Source organism: Protopterus annectens, chromosome 14.part0 (assembly GCF_019279795.1).
Source record: "Protopterus annectens isolate FY-2018-M chromosome 14.part0, PAN1.0, whole genome shotgun sequence".
Taxonomy (NCBI): Eukaryota; Metazoa; Chordata; order Ceratodontiformes; family Protopteridae; genus Protopterus; species Protopterus annectens.
Genome location: NC_056748.1, coordinates 406,133,460 through 406,154,580, shown reverse-complemented (window position 1 = coordinate 406,154,580; position 21,121 = coordinate 406,133,460). Strand labels below are relative to the sequence as shown.

The 21,121-nt window shown below is 36.8% G+C and overlaps 2 protein-coding genes across 2 annotated transcripts in view; one reads left to right on the top strand and one right to left on the bottom strand.

Moving 5' to 3' along the window:
- The window catches only part of INSYN2A (inhibitory synaptic factor 2A), a 345,779-nt gene extending 336,721 nt beyond the window's left edge, over positions 1-9,058 (bottom strand). The window contains 1 exon segment of the mRNA XM_044056177.1: positions 8,345-9,058. The gene's annotated coding sequence lies outside the window, so the exon portion shown is untranslated.
- The window catches only part of DOCK1 (dedicator of cytokinesis 1), a gene marked incomplete in the record, with an annotated part of 4,741,214 nt that overhangs the window by 2,709,127 nt on the left and 2,010,966 nt on the right, over positions 1-21,121 (top strand).

The window sequence follows — 21,121 nt, the reverse complement described above, 5'->3', positions numbered from 1 at the left end:
ACTTGTTATTGCAGGGTTTGGTTGTGGAAGTCTGTAGTGTTTAGTTGCAGCCCCCCCACTCAAAAACTGATATTAAGCTGTCATGGTCTCAGATTTTTTTTTTAATTTAGTTTGAGTTTGTCCCCCTTAAAACAGCCACTGACAAGACCACAGGAATTCTAACTGTAGTCTCCATGTGACAAGCTAGCTGACCTTTTCCTACCTACTAGCTTGCACTGTGTGCGTGTGTGTTGGGGAGAACAGACCAGTAGAGCTTCTCAAACAGGATGAAATGGGCAGTAAGGTTGTTACTCAGTCAGGGGTACCTAGCTCCCACCCTTGTGAAACAAATGGGTTGTTTGGGTGCATGTTGCAAGTCATCAGGAAGGGCTCCTCTTAGGTGGAAAGAGAGAAAAATCAGATGTGTATCACGAAAAGGTGATCTGTTTAAATTTGTAGTCTTGTCTTTTTTATTAGAAATGTGTTTGATGCTTTAGAACATGTGGAATTACAACTTTGGATGTAAAATATGTGAGTTGTTTGATTATTTGTTTGTTTATTTATTCGTATTTTCAAATGTCTGTCAAGTTAGCAGTTGCAGCCTATTTTCAATGGATGCCTTGGAAGTAAAGCAACAGCAGTACTCTGTGCTAAAACGCAATGAGAAAAGCATAGTACAAGTCCATATTCCATGTAACACTTTCATTGTGTTCCTGTCTTGTATGTAATTATAAAAGGACTACAAGTTTGTTAGTAGAGAACTCACAGATATACATTTGTAAGGAGAAGGATTGTATGCATAGTTAAGATTTGTATAATATTGTTATATGCTATCACCAAGTCCTTTGCAAAAGTACCATTCTGATGAGCAGTTATGGTAAAACTGAAGATGTTCTTCATATAGGCCACTGTTGCAGTAGTATTTACTTCTGAATAGGTCTTCCAGAGAAGGCTTGATATCCTGCCAGATGCCTGGCCCTTTGGGACATCAAAACATCTTCTTTATAAACGCTGATATCCACCCATTCCATTTTGGATCATTCCAAACACATTTCACAACAGTGTACTTATCATATTGTAGCATGTAATGCCCACTGTAGTTTAGCCTGCTCGGAAACTCGGTCCATGTAGGTACTCAACTGGGGAAAATGTTCTTGTTTCTTTTTAATGCTTAGTTGGATGAATAAGTCATATATTGTACTGTTTAGAGAGATTAGATGACAGATTATATCCTTGGATGCATCTGTGCCTAAGAAAGAAGGTTTGGATAAATAAGACATGGAATGTATTGCTTTGAGGGGCTTGATGACAGATTATATGTTAGGATATATCTGTTTCTAAGAAAGGCTTGTAATTGTGTGGTATAAAAACTGCAGATAAATATTTTGTGTTTTTGTCTAGGGCCTGAGTACAATGTAAAACATTGTAGTCTATGCCAGCCATTTACTCTTAAAATGGTTAAAAGAAATTCTATGTATATAAAACTATTTTAGAAAGGAGGATGCTTGAGGTGTTGACTCATTGTGTCTTTCAGTGCTTTCCTGACCTTAAATGGCACTCCAAAGAAATGGTTAGAAAAGTGATAGTTAGGGACTTTAGAGATTCGACTACTGTGTCTGATGCCCCTTCAGCTCAAGGATGTGGGTCTCAAAAATGCACTTTAACAACCCTTCAGGCCAAGGCCCTTCCAGCATTTAAGGCTTCTGGTGAAGTGTTTTGGAGGCTACCTACCTGCTGATCAAGCTATACCTCACCAAACCAAGGGCCCATGTATAGAGCTCAGATTAGATGCCCCGACTTGGGCATCTGTCACCAAAGCCCTTTTCATTGTTTCAGTAAGAGAGGATTTAAATCCTTGTTTTAGGTATGGAGGAAATTCCTGATCCAGACATATGGATATCCAGGAATCCTGTACCCAGACCAAGACCAAGACCAACACCTCCAGGGCAACAACCTCAACCAAAAACAACACAAGTATAAACATAAGACACTTGTCCTTAGCTTCCTTCTATACCATGGGTCTCAGGTAACGGATAAGTCCTCACTCTCCTCTATCACCCCTGGGTGTACCCCAGGAGTTGGTCTCCTTGCCCGAAGGATTCCTTTTTGTTCTGTAGGTCCTGCAGTCATGTTCAAATCAACCTTCAGTGTCTAGATTATCCTCTGTTAAGACAGAAAGTGAATGACCCACACTAATGGGCAATGATGATGACTTCAGAGATTGAGGAAAAGATTTAATCTTCATTTTCAAATGCCTTCTCCCAGATTATGACACTAAAACAGATGACACTATGTTCTCTGATCGACCCATAAAAGGAGCGTCATTTGGAGAGGCACTTTACAGAATGAGTGTTCACGTATAGACTCTGAGAGGTATTAGGTGCCCAGATAATGTATTTTGGTCTAGATGCTTCTAAACCTGTGATTTTTCTTCCAGTTTTGGGTTTCCTAAATGTTACATGTTGCTGCAATCTTGCGTAGTGGCTTCTCTTTAAATATCACATTGACAAAATTTTGCTAACCATAAATTCTGTACTTAAAGTTGATTCTTTAAAGTCCATGTTTAATGCTACTTTTAGAATATTTTATATGAGGCAGTTGTAGCTTTTTGTGCTTAAATCTGAACATATGCTAAATCTATGTAGGCAACATCTGTGACTTCTTCTGCAATCATATTGTCCACTATTCCTTTGTTCTTTTTTTAAGTCTCCTTTCATTTTACAGTGGACCTGTAGCCATTTCCATTTCTGGTTTACAATTACCATTGTTTCCTTTAGCCTAACTCTGTGCCTCATGGGTTGGTGATGTGCATGCCACCTAAGTATGACATAGAGTGTTGGCCTTGATGCTGCTTATGGACTCCTGCTCATACAGCAGTTACAGTGCACATGTGCTGTTCAGTGTGGTACGTTTCACATTATAATCTGTCTTGCTGCTGCTCTGTTTCACTTTCACTGCTTGGAGTCATTTGGCAACAAGTCAGACTTGTCTCCATTCTCCCCAAGGTAGAGTAGTCAGTCTCTGCTAATCCTACCTTCAGCTGGCCTTTGGTCAACTGGTGCCCTAGGCAAAAGGGCTCAACAGCACCCCCCCCCCCCACCAGCACACGGTGCCCCCATCCTGGTCTGCCTACACCATACAGATTTCTTTTTTCTTCATTTTCTCACAGTTTGTTTTACTTTACATTTTTTTTCCTGTATTGATTTCTTTACTACACAAAAATAAAATAAATACTGGAAAAGCACCCCAGTTAGAGAGGTGCCCTAGGGGGGCCACCTTAGTTGGCTTATGCCTAAGGCCGTCTATGCCTACCTTCCTTCACAGGCTTCTCCAGTGGCCCGGTCACTATTAAGAGTTAGGCTGTCTTAGATGTAATACTTGTTTTTATCCATATATGACTGAACCAGCCTAAAAATTGAAAAGCAGCTTTATCATTTTTTATGCCTTTTAAAGAAAAGTAAAAGTAAACTTGAGCTGCACTTTGAGTAATTAACTAACAAGCAAACAGAATAAGTAATACTGGATGAAATTAAAAAGCAAAAAAAAGTAATTGTAAGAAAGTGAAGAATGCTGTTAAATTAGTTAAATGTTGAACAGATTAATGATAAAAAAAATAGGCTAATCACTTGGGAAGTTCCTTAAAACTGCTAGAAATGTAAGCACCTCTGGGATGTATTGTTTTTGCACAGTGAAAATTTTGTATGTTTATCAGTTTTCATTTGACTGGATAAATTTTCTGTGTGTTAACTGTACTATACAAATATTGCATTGTATTCCAGCATGTTCATTTTTAATGGTTCATTTTCAAAGTGCACACAGTCTTTCTTCTTGGAGAAGGACATAATCACCCTTTCATTCTACTAACATAGTTTGAGGGTTTTAGATAGCAATTCAGACTGCAGAGTTGTTGCAGTTCTCCAACATTTAAATGTTTTGCTTTTTAGGAACCTGTTAGTAAGTACAATATATATGTGATGTTCAAATATATATGACTGATTTACAATACTAGTTTCAAAATTTTCTGTCTGTCTGAGTCCCTTACTCTGAACAACTCCCTAAAATACAAAATAAATGCATCTGAGAAATCCCCAAGTTTTTATTCAAAAAGCTAATGTTACTTACAGAATGAAGTGGTAACTCAAACCGGGTTATGGTTTTCAGGGATTGGTCTGTGACAGTGCCATTTTGACCATTTCAGTGATGATCACATTACAGTTTACCATGCTTATACTAAGTTTAGTGTCATTGCCCTGAAAATTCAAATGAAACATTTAATTTCAAAAATGTCTTCATATATATATCCAAGTATCTGCTGAAAGGGCAGGAAATGGAGAACAATTAGCAGCATCAATAAAAGTAAGATATATTACTTCCTGTTGATGCTAAAGTCGGTAAATGTTTCAATGAAATATGTTACTGGGACATTTAGTACTACAGGACATGCTGTTCATTTAATATTGTTGTTTGAAGTAAATGATTGTGCATTTAGAAAAGCACATGCATGATTGTATGATGCATTACTAATGATCATAAAAAATTTATTAATTTGTGGAAGAGGTGGTGAAGCAGAGATAAAATACTCTGATTCAAAAAATAGGAGATGTAGAGCACTTATAAAACAGCACTACAAAAAAGGCATGACATAGAATCTTCTGAGTTTGGAAATTTACTATCAAAATAGTAAAATGTAGTAGTAGTGAGGATGACTCAATAACCCATTTCTGATAGTGCATATTTAGTTCAGATTGCAAAGCATGCTTAATCATTACACAACTTGCATGATGAAATGTGGTAGGAGAATTGTAGGTGTATTAAACTGCACAAGAAGGGATATTGCTCGTAAGATTAAAGGTGGTAGTACTGCAGTAACACATCAATCCTCAAATAAGGAATAATTTCTACTTGATGAGAAAGCAATGTTGAGTAATGTAGCACAGTGGCAGTCCAGGGAAATTCACCACAAATATGACTGATGTAATGGGTGGCTATGTTTCAGTATTTTAAGTGCCTAATGGATGCAACTATGATGCAAGAAACACATTTTTTCTTGAGAGAGGTTCTCAGTCTCTGTTGCTATAAACCCTCCTTATACCACAAAAAAAGTACTTGAGCCTCCTCTGGATATGAGAAGTGACTTTAAGGCTGATCAGAGAAGTCATGTACTGCACTGTAACCTTCCCATGCAAAGTCATGTGAAATACCTAATAGCTGGCTTAACCCAGTATTCTAGTACTGTTAAAATATAGTGGGGGAAAAAACACATGGATAATTGTTGTACCTTTGCGTTTACCTGGTCGTGCATACAGAGTGCCATATAGTTATTTTTAAATACATAGTATTTTCAAACTTGCATGGATCCTCACTGAAACAGACACAAGCATCCCTGTGGAGGCCAGTCTACCAATCTGAGCATTAGTGAAAAGTTTGTTTTACTTTAAATAGTGCTTCTGTAATGGTGTGTGTGTGTTTGTGTGTGCATTTATACAACTAGGAGAAGGGGGTCAACAAAAGGGAGGTGAATATTTCATCACAAAATACTCTAGATGGTTAAACAGCTTCTTTCTTTTGTAATTGCTTAACAGCTATGGTGGCAGGCAGTCATTCAGATGAGGTAAAAGTTGATGCACTCTGAAGATGATGTAATGACTGGAGTAGGTAGAATAACTAAGCCTACTTCCAAAACAAATGTGTTTTCTGCATTCTCATGTAAATGTGTTCTCTTGCCAGGTATGACGGATGACAGCAACATAAGAGGACTTTGTGTGCATGTCACACTCCACTTTTGCTAGAATGATATAAAATTCACAGTGACTGATGACCTTTTGCATTTTACCCTGCAGTACCTTTGTGAACTTCAGTGCATCCCTCTCTCAGCTTAAGGTTTACGTTCAGCTGAATTTTCAGTTTTAGTGTAAGCGCTGGAGAAATAGCATAATGTGCATGCCCCCTTATTCTGTCAAACTCCATGCATCCTAATTGCCCAACCTCACAATGTTAGCTGACCTGGAAATAGTAACATGTGAAAGGAAAGTTACAGAGCTGCAGTAGTATTTAATTAAACCCAGTTTCTCTCTAAAGCATTTTGTTTTAACCTAAAGAAAGTATGCTAACCTTGATTGCCTATAAATGTGTGTTAAAAAGTCAAGAACTCTAGCTATATCTGCATTCCTAGAATGTAGTCATTTCAGACTTGCATTATATTGATTGATTTGTTAGGTAGAACATTAGGCAGTCTGCAGTTTGAAAATAAATTGTTAGTTTAATCCTTTATCACTGCTTAATGAGAAGACGCCACCCTTTTTACTAAATGAAAGCCATCTCTTTGTGTCTGTGTCTGTACTATATTTCTGTGTAATAATTTTAGGTAAATGCATTTCATTTTTATTGCTAAAAATTAGAAACTTAGTAACATGCTTTGCCATCCCCTAGTTTGTTAGGAAGTCATACTCCAGAAACCACTGAAAATCCTTTTGCAATCAGTTTTAGTTACATTGTGAAAAAAAAAAAGATTTGTCAAAGCAGTGAGTATAGACCATCTATTAAATCATGCCCTCTATGCATTTTTTAAGAGTCGAAATAGCAGCATGTCACACACACACAGCATTAAAGCAAATGTCCTTTCCAGTGTAGTATTCCATCCATGGAGTGACATACATAGACTCTTCCACTGGCATGCGCACACAAGCACACAAATACTGAGTGATGCATTGTCTATCTGTACTATAGGAGAGTACAGTGCTTATTAGTTTTAGTTTACCAAGTGTTAGAAATCAACACATCTCATTGTGAACATCAAACTGGAATGTAATAATGTATCATTCTACTGTCACTGCAATAACAGAATAGTGTGCATTTACCTTAGTCAAATATCTTTACTAGTTTTAATTTAACAACAGACCAATGATTTGTTTTTATTCTGTAATAATTTTGTCTGACTTCCATCTGTTGAATTATTAAATTTAGATGATCCTTCTCACATACTGACAAGGATGATACGTGTGTGCCTTATAAAAGAGCTTAACATGATTGGAGTTATGCGGTGGTTAGTTGAATAATTTAAACTATTGCTTTGTATCACGAGTAAGCAAGTATTACCCCTGAGAACTTACTTGTAGTGAATTGTTTATCCACAGAGTATGAATATTATTGCTTTCTTAAAATGTAATATATGTGGGCTTTGATAGTAGCGGATTCATTTTGAATTCCTAGCAGATAGTGCCTATCCAAATGAAGAGAGGGGGCTTCATCTCCCATGGGCAAAGCCTTTGTGAGTCACTATGGCAAACAGATAATTGCAGCTGGACACATTGTTTCCACATTGTAAGCCTTAAAGCCGAACACATTTGCTTTGGCTATAAACAAGGTGAATTCAAGCAAATCCAGATAGCTTGTGATGGATTTTACAACACTGCTGAATTTTACTGAAAGCTGTATTAATTTACAGGGTAGAATAAAGGTTTTGTAGCTGGTATGTTTTCATGATGTATTTGTATGAGGTAAGGCAAGCAAGCCTTGTGAATGAATGGAACACATTAACTTGACCAAGCTAATAAAACCCATTATTTCCTTTTGTTGCTTTGTACCTGAGGCTTGCACGGCACATCACTTGCATCTCCAGTGCCATTTTTCATCATACTTTATATAGTCACTTCTTTTCAGATGCATTTCTCTGTCAGGCGATGTGCATAGAAAATTAAAGTTTCTGAAAGCAGGCTGAAGCTGAGAAGCAGCAGTATTGAAAGTCTTAATTATTTTGCTAAACAGAGGTGAAAAGGGTACTCTGCACTTGCATTAATATACCAGCTGACATAGCATTCTTTTTTTTTTTTTTTTAAATCTAGTGTTTAGTAGTAATATTTTTCTTTCTCAGTTTGAGTTTTTCAGAAAGTTCCTGTCTTACTCTGTATCTTTCCAGTGTTTGGGTTACTGTATCATATTACATATTTGTGCTGTACTGATTTGTGTATAATTAACAGTGAATGAAATTACTTCTAGAATGCTTATATTAGTGACCTTTTATAAGAAGATGGACGGCTTAACTGCACATCAGCATTTTTCCAGAGTTTTATGGTCTGTCAATCATCAGGAGTTAAATGCCGCAACAGCATAACGCTAGAAACACAGATACTCTTCTGGTTTATAATTCTGTTCCCATGTGTACAGTTAATTAGAACTGATGCATTGACTTGTTCTTTGAGTGATAATACATACATGAAAGGGCTCTTACGCATTAATTTTTTGACAAATATTTTCACAATAATATTTAGCTATCCTTTATGGGCTCTTCTTAAAAATCCCTGGGAAATGTACTTCATATGCTAAAATGTGTAATTATATAACTGTATTGATATGCAAGGTTTCTTACCTTTAAGTAAATTAGAAAGATAAATCCATTGACTATAGAATTCCTTCCCGATGCATTTTCATCTATATTCAGTTCTTCAGCAAGCTTGCTTTGAAATGATCCTACATTGTAGTACATCTGTTGCAAAATATCATGGAAAATCTTCCCTGCTTTGAGACGTGGTCAGCACCTTTCCAGATATCAGTAAGACATTTGCTCAGCTTTGGCCAACAGAGCATTCGCTGAAGAAAGGCATGCTCACATCCAGTCTCCTTATTTGCTGCAATTGTCTTAAGCGAGATCTCTCAGCTGCTGGGAAAGTCGGCAGCTTCTCTCAGCTACAGCTGGCAACCTCCTGCATCAGCAGTAAAATCTCACCTCCTTATCTTGTCAGTGAAGGCCATCTCAGCAGTGGGTATAATACATGCTAGTTGTTAGGTAAACTGAATCCCAGTGTTTTAGAAAACCAGTAGAAAATATTTTATGTAGGTTTTTGCACAGATGTCGTACATTTTAAAGCTCACATATGGAAGTGAGGCATTCATTGGATGGCTGAGAAGTGAATTGCAGGCTTTCCACTAGGGAGAGTTCAAGCCTTTACCAATGCAGATAGACTGATAAGGAACTTGTTGAATATGACACTCAGCCCTTCATAATATAAATTCTCGTATGCTGCTCGTCAAGTAAAATGGACTAATAAAAACTGTTCACTTGATACATTCTTTGTAATTGCCCTCTCATCCTTGTCAGTCTGTTAACCTCTAAGGCACTCTGTTAGTATAAGTAAAGCTTCAAGTTAGGCTTAATTATTTCCCCTGCTGAGAGCAGATCTGCTGTGTTACAGGTTGGATTAGAGGTGTTTAGAATTTAATGCAGCTTCGTGAAGCAAACCAACTTTAAATTAAGGCTTTTCTTTCTGTTGCTGATAATTTGATGCATGCTTCACATTTTTTAAACAAGTGTTTTCTGCGGCTGGATCAAAGATCCATTTATCATCTCTGTGTGTTTTATTTTATTTTAATATGTATGCAGGTTTTTTATATGAAATGGTAGAAATGTCATGAAATATACAGTTGGGTATTTTTATATTAAGTGATGGAAGATATTTTAACATTTTGTATGAACTTCACCTTTGAAAAATGTGTCTGTAAAACTGCTTACGTATATGTCTGTGTTTCTGTGTGTGTGTCTAGATATTTATTTATCTATACACACACATTTGCACACACAGCTGTGTAGAGACATTGGCATATATGTGCACACATGCATATTGCGTGTCTGTGTGTGTGCATGTATATATATATATATATATATATATATATATATATATATATATATATATATATTTATATGTGTGTGTATGTGTGTATATATATATATATATATATATATATATATATATATATATATATAAAGGTAAATATTTGTGTGCTTAAACATATGCTTTATATACAGACTAACATTTTTTACACAAGTTTGATCATTTGTTATAATTATCATGTGTAAAACTGTGTCTCAAGACAGTTTTCTTATTTGAAAATTAAAATAAGTTTCGGTTTTACTATTTTTTTTCCTGCTTGAATTAATATTTATGACTTTGATATGTGTAGGTCATACTTTCTTTCCACTCTACTTAAGGCATTTACACATACCCTAGCCTGTACACATTATTGAGTTTAAGTCGTTTCTGCATTATGACATGCAATTTACATACGTAATTGTTTTTTTTTTTGAGAAGCTATGGTTACTACAATTTGTGGTCGGATCGAGGAAATGTTTTTGCAGCATGTGTATTAGTAAAATCAAATGTCTGCCCTGAATAATAATGCTGAAACACAAGGTAATTTATTACAACATGGGTCTTGGGTCATGCAGTTTAACAGTACAGCAGTTAACATCCTACATTTTTACCCTCTTACAGTTATACTTATTCAGCATGTCATAATTCTTTTTCTTTAACCCATCCCTCATCATTTTTGTCAGGTTCACAATTTTACATCTCTCTCTTGCTGCTTTGCTGATAATCATCTTTATTTAAAGATAACTTCTTAGGGCAACTAAAGTTACATTTTACTTTGGCAAGCTCCATTTCTGACTTGTGAACAGAGAGACTTAACTACTAGCTAAAATGAAAATGAAGGAACATTAACTTGCATTAGGCTTAATGCAGAGGTTTCACAGGAACTGTACTATTGCATGTATTGTTATTTTTGTATGAAAACAAACTTCAAATAAGTTAAAAACTATTTTGCAAAAGTTAAAAAATGTGCAAGTCATTCAGTGTATCAGAAGTCTGTTAAGAATTCTTAAATTTAATAAATATGTATTGCATTTCCATTGCATCTTTATTAAATATAATGTTTCATTTGCATTTTGCAACTTTAAAATGGCAAACATTTCCAAGTATTTGTGAAGTAGAATGTATAACATTTAACATGGAGACTGCATGATGACCTGTCATTGGTAGCATGAAGTTGCATTTCTTAGTGTTTGGTTTTCTGCTCTAACATCAAAGGGACTATAGCTATTAAAACTGATGCAGAAACATAACATACCCCACCTGCTGGTGACAGGTTATTCTTTGTTTTTATAATATTGGGGATATACTTGAAATGTGGAGAAAATCTGAACTCCGTTTGTATCTATTGATTTACAGGTGCATATCTGTTGATTACAACAAGGTTCAAGTGTGCACTTTTTAATAGGGCTGAAGTCCTACAAGTACGAGTTTAGTATTGTGCTCTTGCAGAGTAAACAAGGAAGTACAACACACAGTGTACAATTTAGATGGCTAGCATTCTCCACCATTAGAATTCATGAGTTCCAACGGTAACAGTACTGTTACATGATAGCAAAAAGGAGAGCAGCGTTTAGGTCTCATTATTCCATTCTGCTTTTCTGCAGGCAGTCTGATATAACATTATTGCTCATGAAGATCACCTTCATTTGGTGTAGAAGCTTATTTCATTCTATCTCTCTCTTTTTTTTTTATCATCTGTTTGCTTAGGCCCATATTCTGTCATGTGACTTAATACTTTCCTTGTGGGATAACCGGTCACCTCTCAGTCTGTACACACTTATCTAAGCTTCCTGTTATTAAGGGGGAAAACATTCCTTTGTCAGGGATTGTCTTAAGTGTACTGTCTGTTAAACCAAGGTGTTTAAAATGTAATAAATTGTGCAGCTGTCTTTTTTTAAATGTTGGTCATTACCACCTGGGTGAGAAAATACCTTTCAGTCATTCTTTAGCCATAATGAGGACAAGGCTCAGTGCTTGTCAGTTGGAAGTTATGGATTTTGCATTCTGATTTGGCTTGCAGAAACTAATCCTTACAACTGCAGGATGTGGTCAGTTTTATACACCCAGAATTTCAAGCATCTGCACCGCAGTCCATTACATACAAGGGGGATTTAGGTATTTGTCACAGTGGTTATGCATTTTGTTTTTAAGTCCTTGAAAGCCATTGAGGGAAGTGCAGTATTTCATACATGTAGCTTTATTTTTCATGCCTTTTGATCTACTGTGCTCTTAAATTTGAAAGACAGTGTATCATATCAATACTGCAGTAATTAGCATATTTTCTCCTTATGTAGTAGCTTCATTGTATGTGTATTTATTGCTTTGTATTTAAATATGTTAATTTGTGAATGGGGTAGGTATGCCAAACTGTTTAGTTAGAGCAGCACATTGTGAATATAAACATTATGGTACATTAACATACTATTTTTAGCAGAGTTATGGCTAGTGCTTACATTTGCCTTGGCCTTTTCTCTGGTGTAGGATTTACTGCCTATTGTGTTTTGACATCCTGTAGCTGGGCTGGTAATGAAAAAAGTTGGGAATTCAATATATACATTTTTCTGTCTTGCAGTCATATCATATGTTATGAGATGACGTGATACTTTATTAGACTATGTTTATATGTTATATAGTGTTCTAAAAGCATAAATGGCATGCATGTCTGATGGTTTACAGATGCTATTTGAATGCATTCTTATCAGAACACATGTTTAATCTACTTAATTTATTGTTATCCAGCCACTGCAGCATTGGTATCTTGTGATACTGTTTTGAATTCTAAATGCGTCTGCAAAATAACTGATGATGTTGGACACTGAAGGCCATACTGATACTGTGCAGAAAGATTAAGCAGCAGCCTCCTTACTAATCATATAGAAGACTTTAGGCAACATTAATACAGCTTATAAAATTTGCAAGAAAAAAGTGTGTGAATGATTTGAGTGGGCCAGTAAAACAAAAAACAAAAAAAAACCTCATGCAATACATGAATGCTTCTTGATGTCTGAGAACTCATGAATTCAAGAAATAGCACAGTGCTGGATTTTGATGTTCTGACCGTCTTCTCTGAATAAAGTAGACTAGTTATTGCATGGAAATGGCATTTGTCTTATAGCTTTTGTTATCCAGTAAAAGCCAGATGTGGAGAAAGCATATGCCAAGGTCTCAGTAAAGCTGATTTGGGCAGTCCTGTGGTAATTTAAACTCCCAAAAACATTGGTAGAATTATTTAGTGGAAGCCACTGGTGTTTATACTGGTGATGGACTACATTAGCAAACAGGTCATAGGGGCCAGATCAGCAAAGTAGCTGCATCCAGATGATGTGGCACTACAGGCAGATTGAGTAAGAACTTCAACAAAGGATACAGGAGTGGAATGCAAAACTGAAGACAGATGGGATAAAACTGAGTACAAATAAGACTGTTGTAATGGAAGTAAATGGTGAAGTTCAGAAGCTGAGAATTGAGCTATAATGGAAAATATTGGGACAGGTCAACAGCTTCAAGTTTCTGGGAGGGTTGGTTGAAGAGATGGGAAGTCTGAATGAGGAGATCAAAGCTAGAATCAGAGCGGCTGCAACCAACTAGCACAGTGTGTCAGATAAGAGTACATGACAGAAGAATGCCAATGAAGCTGAAAAGTAAGGTGTACAAACAGTGCTGCAATCAGTACCACTGGAAGGTACAGAAACCTGGGCAGTAAAGGCACATCAGTTGAGGAAGTTAGTGATGACTGAGAGGAAGTGCCTGAGACAAGTGGTATGATGCACACTGTGGCACAGATATAAAATTGAAGACTTGAGAACAGAAGCCAAAGTAGCTGCAATTGCAGAAAAGGTTAAAGAGAAAAGATTATGGTGGTTTGGGCACATGTGCAGAAAAGCATAAAACAATATGGTGAAGATGATTTGAGAAAGTCAGGAAGAATGCAAGAAGAAACAAGGGCATCCAGCAAAGAGGTGGATAAATTGTGAGAGAAGACTTGTGACATTCATGTATGAGTGTTGAAGAATGCAGGAGAATGGCATTGAATAGAGAGATAGCGAAAGTTGACAAGACACCCCAACGTCATGTAGAAAATGGAAAAAAGGGGAACTGATGATGATGATCCAGGAATGGCCATGTGAGATCTCATTCTTGGTTGCAGTCCAGTTATGAGTCAGAAGACAAACTTGCATGGAATTTCTATCAAACACAGTTACCATTGAGCCTCATGAAAGAAAAGTGCAATGCTATGCATGTCAGCATATTAAGGAAATGCAGGTTTGGTTGTAAAGTTCATTTACTATGTGACAGGGCTGCAAGTTAAAATGAAGCTAGTTAAAGACAATGTAAATAAATTACAACAGAGATGAGTGGGTGATTATGAGAGAGAGAAGAAATCAAAGCAAAGCAGAAGCTTAATAGACAGAGACAAAGGCTAAAGAACTAGTGTCAAATGCTTCTTTAGCAGATGGTGACCCTAAAGCTGCAAGGACAAAGAGGGTCAGTGCCAGCATTGCACATCTTGGGGTGAGAAATGAGCAGTGGTAATCTCTGACACTGTAAAGGAACCTTACTTGAGAAGATATACAGAATGGCTTTTGAAAAGGAAGCAGTGCTGGGTTTATTGTACACAGACAAGGAAAACCATGCAGCCTTGGAATGAGCCATCTCCTAGGCAATAGTGGAAATTCTTTTGGATAAGAAAAAGAGGCAAGATTAATTTTTTGAGTAATGTAAAGTGCCTTTTGACTTGAAGTAGCCGATTATTTAGGGCCATGATGGTGGTGGGAAAGATAAGTAATATGTCGGCAGTCCATTTCTCTAGTCATCTCTATTTGTTAGTTTAATGTGTAGTAGTGTTCTATGAGAAGCAAGAGTGGTTTATCACAATTCAGTGGCAGAAGATTCAGTGGCATTACCAATTGTATTTAGACTCATTCATTGTTGCAGCAGTAGCAGCTCTGCCTTAGAGACCACAGTGTGCACATGATTACAGTTTACTTTATCATATAAAGCAAGTGAGCTACCAGAGTTAGCCTATCTATAAAGTATTGTATCTAGTATATATCTGCTGCTTCTGATCTTATCCTTACTCATATCTCTGACAGTCATAAAGGCCCTGATCATTTTAACTCATGACTACTATTTGGGTAACTGATTCCACCTGTGATACTCCATGTCTTTGGAAAAAAACTTTCTCATATCAGTGAGTAAATTGAGTTCTTTCAGCTGGTCATGCTGTTTCTTGCTTATCTTCTCTTCCTTACTAGGGCAGTCTCTTCTCATTTACCTATTATATATCAACATCATGTTCCTTTTGTCTGTAGTCTAATTGCACAAGAAAAGTCGAATTGTCTCAACCTTTCATTACATGTAATGCCCTATATATTCACACTCCTCCTTGTCTACTTTCTGTTGAACTTTTATCTTCTTTTCAGGCCTTTGGATCTGCATCAAGTTCTTTAGCTAAGGTATAAATCAAGCATAATATTGTGAAATTGTAATCCTCCTATCTTTTGAAGCTAATCACTATTTAATTTTTAGTTACTGCCACCCATTCACACCGAAATTACTGATTATTTTTTCCATGAATAATACCCGGAGCCTTTAATTGCTCTGATTTCTTCAGCTTTGCTCCTTTAAGAATGTGTTTTACCTTGGAAACATCACTTACTGGGTGCTACACCATTGCCTCATAGATAATTAATAGGCTAAAGTCCCCAGGTGACCTTTTTAAGCCTTGCCATGTTTCCAAAATATGTAGGGCAAGTTTTGATGCCATAGTGTTATTTTAAGAAGTATATGTAGGATTGGGGATGGATGGTCAAGTTTTTCAGGCTGCCTCTGTCTACTAGAGACATAGGTGCAAAACCAGTTGTAAACTTCTGATTCCTCATTCACTGGTCCAAGTTGCGGTTCATTTGGGTTAGGTGAGAACTCTGCTTCACATAGATGAGAAGCTTGTTCAGAGAAGGGGTTGTTTCTGAGGTACATACCTGTCCCTATGACATGTCCTATTTATGTTACAGACTAAGTTTAGGTTTCTAGTTCAGGTAATTCTGATGATAGTTTGTTTTGCAGATGTACAGCAAGTCCATCAGAGATGAAATAGAGGATACTTGAATGACTTTATGTGAAAATGCCAGATTCTGAAGCAGGTTTCCAGACTACTTGCATCCCATTCAGGCCTACTTCAACTGTTGTTGCCATCCAGACCTTGATGTTCAAAATGAGACTGATTGAGATTTCCCTACTCTAAACTGGTCAGAAGAAAGTTCATTAAATGGGTGTTAATCCATACCTGACATTTGTATGGACCCCACTTGTCTCCTACTAACTTTCTTGGTGAGCCTCCATAATCATTACCTTCCATTTCCTGTTTTATAACCAACTCATCATTCATCTACTTACTTTGCTGCACACATTACTTTACTTTTTACCAAAAGCTGATGCTAATGAAATGAGTCACCCTTAACAGAAATCGGCATACCTAGCTGGTATTACCATAGAACTAAGAACATTTTGGGCCTTACTGTAGCAATTTTCAACTAACCAGCCATACCAAATAGAAAAGTTAACATACTTAAGTAGCAAAGTATGCAGGTGGTTAACATTTAAGCAGTTATTTTAATTTCTTAACATAAAAGTAATTTTAATTGCTTAAGAAATACTGAATGCAAAGTGAGGTGACTTGCATGGTTATCAGTCTTTTCCTTAACCTGAAGTTGTCTGATTCTTTCCCCTGGTATGACATTTTGTCTCACGTCGTAGGCCACTGCAGTGTGGATGGTTTATCTCCTATTTGCTTATTAGCCTAATTCCTCAATCCTAAATGCATATTGCATTTAATTTAACTTCTGTCCCAGGTTGTATGTACCCTATAAACTTTACTGGATGCATGCATTGCTTACCTTTAGGGCATAGTCATTAAGTGCATTTTCCCTGCCTTGTTGCACTGCAGTTTATCTTGTTTTTGTTGTAATGAGCAGTGAGACAGAAAATATGACAATTGCATTTTGCTTAAGTGTTTTGATTCTTCCTTTTTTTAGCTCCCACAGCTGACCATCAGCTTGCCCCTAGGTCCTATCCTCATTCACTGGATTTAACAGAAATGTCTTAGCCCCCATGTTCTTACCCTGACACATGTCCTGGTTCAGTAAGGAGTTTGAGGATCATGGTGAAGAGTCATACTGCTGCTAGAAATGGCTTGTTGTTGTATTTTAATTTTCTATACTCACAAGAACACTTGTGACATCCATGGATGTGGATGTTCATTGGAGTATGCTGACATATCCCACCTTTATTCTCTCTTTAACCTTGTGCATGTCTTGAGCCTCCACTGAAGATCACCTATGGGGTGCACACAAGCACCTGCTTCTATATCTAGAAGTGCACTTGTGACATCTGTGGATCAGATGTGCAGTGGATCACAGCATATTGTCCCACCTCCATGAGAACTCAGCCAATACCCCTACCTCCCTTTGAAATAAGCGGTTTACCTTTATAACAGCTCAACACAGTGGTGCGATTGCTCATATGAGTGAATTGGAACTACAAAAATGAAAACAGCGACAGTTTGAAATGTTTGAAAATCAGCAAATCGTAAAGCAGATTTGCTAATTTTCAAACATAAATGTTGACAAAAAAATTTAATGAAGTGTAAAGCAGGGGAGCAAGACTCCCTGCACCCCCCCCCCCATGTGGAGGGCACCCTCCCTACTTTAATATTCTAACTCCGAGATCGCACTACAGTGGGGAAAAGGACCATTTTCCAATCCCCACTATAGTGCAATCCGCCCCAAATTGTCAAATGTGCAATGAGCGAATGTCAGTGTGCATTCGCTCATTGCACATTTGAACCTTTTTCCGTTCGGTGTTTACAAACTTTGCAAACTGCCTTTCGGACAATTGCTGTTCACCCTTGTGCAATATGCACAGATAAAGGTAAACTGAAGTAAGCATCTCTATTGTGTTCCCAGTATCCACTGGAGATAAAGTGTAGGGTGCATATCAGTAGCAAACGTTGTTACTCAAACCCAAGATGCTGCTATGTCTGTATTGCTGTACAACCCACTCTGTCAAGTTTTGTGATTCTTTGTGATGTTTAGCATGATATTCTCTCTACTTTCATCCCAGGACCTGTTAAGCATATAGGAATAAGTTAATGTTGGTTTAATTTGCTTCATAAGGAATGTCAGTACAACTTATTACCTCACCATTTATGTAAGTTTTACTTGCTGATGTCAATTCATTTCATCATGGGCACACTAAGCATTCAAGATATATTTATATTTTTATTGGTAATCACTAGGTTCTACAGCTGTTTCTTATATTATTATTGTTACTAAGGCTTTTAATGCTAATAGCAAAATATACTAACTAGTTTGATTGCAGTAGACAGTCAGTTCCTGAAGAGTAACACACTCAGTGCTTGTTATGTTTGGGGCATGGCTACAACTTAGTCGTATGTATCTTAACTATGTATGTGCATTTTTTTATGTGCGATTATCTTAAGTTGTCACTGCTAAATGTCTTGGGTCATAGCTGAAATGGGTCTTCAGACCAGTGCATCTGCCTTGTTAACAAAGATAGGTAGACCAGTAGAGTTGCAGGCAGAGTGAATCTTATGAACTTCAGTTGAACGCTGTGTGCTAGACCAAATCATTTTTAAAGCTCTTTGTTATCAGATCTATACCCCAGTAAGCAGATATACATACCTAACTGAAAAACTCTTAAGATTTCCAGAAAAAAACAGTTTAAGAAGAATTTTTTTGATTATAACATACTAACTAGAAAAGATGGAAAGAGAAAAGAGAGTGAAAACTAAGAATGGAGCATTAGAATCCATTAAATAATGCTTTCATTGTGCAGGAATTGGGCAGTCAACAACAGGGACCCATGTTGGTCTTTCCATGGAATAATGTAAGAAAAATCCATCTCCTTTGTATTATATAAGAATTTTCCTCCTCATTTATGACTAAAATTAAATAAATATAACATCTTAATACTTATTCTTATTTCCCCAACTCAACCCCTCCCTACTAACACCCCACTTCCCTGTGGACAATACCTTCTGAGGGACTGTTTTGAACTATTTTGGATAAAAAAATGATCTGTCAGAGACACATGCAAGTGATGAAACTATCAAAATCAAATTGGATAATCCACTCTGTGTTCCAATGATCAAAGCCCAATAGTCAACACCCAGATACTCCACCATCACCGTCAATCATGACATCAGACAGGCTTTGTGACTCATGCGGAAAGGCATGATCTTTAAAACAACATTAAGGCAGATGGTTCTTCTACAATACTCATATTTTTTCGTTCATAAATGTACTCCTTGGCAGTTTAACATTCAATAGAGAATTGGGATATCTGAAAAGGTGTGATAAAAAGTGAACATGCCTAACAAAATGCCCATGACAGCTCTGAATTATTTAGCACATATGGTTACTTTCAAGTACTTTGTCGAAGACAGACTGAAATGTCACCAGTATAGCAATGCTGTTATCCAAAAAAAAAAAAAAAATCATCAAACAATAGGGCTACTTTACAAAGCCTCACTGATCACAGCAGGAAGGTAACTGCAGCATCCCTCTTACTTCCTTTGTGCCTCCCTCGCACTTCATGTGTCTACAATGGTCGCTTATCTTCATACTGTAGCAGTGAACAACTTAAGCAGTATAGTCATAAAATTAGTACATTTGCATCCCATCTCATAAAATGAATCCATCCCTGCACTCTCCTGTAGAACCTAAACTGGCCAGGGCTACCACACTAGGTATCATATACACAGCTCACAGTGGCAAACACAGTGCTGCACTTTGTCTCAAACAGCCTACACATCAGCAATGCCATAAGCCCCCAAAGGGACATTTCATCTAAAGAACAACAACTAATGAAATCCCAAAAAATCCAGCATCTCACATGAGGACTCCATATACTCAGTAAGCATAGTTAAAATACGGAACAACTTTCCCTTCACCATCAGATAATCACTTTGCTTTCAAGAGCAGCATCAAAGTATATCTATATTGTACTAGAATTTACAAATATTCTTAAACTACAGGATAAAAATCCCCAAATATTCAAAATTTCCTCCTCTTATTTAATAAATCATTTCTTCCCAACATGCTTTTTATGCCCTATTGAAGTGAGTTGATTGTAGTCTTAAAATAAGAAACACAGGCGTTATTTCATTAACTCCCAACTTGTTTACTCTTTTTACTGTGTAGCAATGCTCGTACATTTATACTGATCATTTTCTGCTTCACTGATGTTCTATATTGTTCTATAATGGGCACCAGTGTCTCTTCATAGAACATACTATATTTTATATCTTTGTGTGATACTTCTTATATATTCTGTTTTAAATAAATTCAGTATTTTGTATACTTTAAGAGTTTGATTAAAGTGTACTGTATTGTGCATTTATTTTATTTTACAATTTTACATTTGGTAACTGGGAAAGTCTGACTGGACACAAGTCCTTTTTCAGGGGAGGCCCAGGGAGGAAAGCTCCACATTTAGTAAGCAACACATCAAACAATAAAATGATGGCATGGAATATGATGGAGCATACACATACATTATACACTGTTACTAATACATTTACAAGTAAGGATAACACATGGTGAAATGAGCAGTGAGAGGATGTACAGAAAATTTGTAATATATAATATGCAAGAGAGATATAAAACATTTCAGTATATCGTATGTCAGAGAATCAAACTGTTTACATGACAGAGAAAAGTGTTAGCTGCACTAAGCAGCTGATGAGAGAGGTAAGGAGAAAGAATATCAACTTATAGATATAGTAGTAGAAAAAGGTGTTGATTGTGAAGGCTAAGGCTATGGACTAGCCAGGACTGGCATATGAACAGAGCCATGCATCAGCCAGGTGAGCTTGTAGAATAGTTTTGAATTGAGTTATGGCAGATGTATGTTTGTAGGTAGTGTGTACAGTTATTAGCTATATAATTAAAGAAGAGGGATTCACCAGCAATATTATTGGCTTTAGCAACATCTAGGAGGTCGAAATGTATTACTGGATCAGACAGTCCTATTGCTGGTCTAAAGATGAAGTTGATCTTGGAGTGCAGTGGTGTTATTGGGGTGCTGTAGAATTTTGTGGACTAGAGCAAGTTGGTTGTAGAGGAGGAGTTGAGGAAATGCTATCCAATTAAGCTGCTTTAGTGCTATGTACTGATGTGACCTGTATGGAGAATCTGTGGCAAACCTGGCAGTTTTGTTGTAACAGGACTCCAGTTTTGCTATGTCTGTTTTTCTAAGATTAGTGAGAATTGGAGATGCATATAGAAGTGCTTAGATGAGGTGTGAACATGAGATTGTGGCCTTAGTGTTTTTGTAAGAAAATGTTTATTTCTCTACAGAATGCCCATTTTTTGTTAACTTTCTTTATGGTATGGGCAATGTGGATGTCAAATTTTGTATTACAGTCTATTTCTACCCAGAGTAGTTTAGAATGAGTTACAAGAGCGAGAATTGTT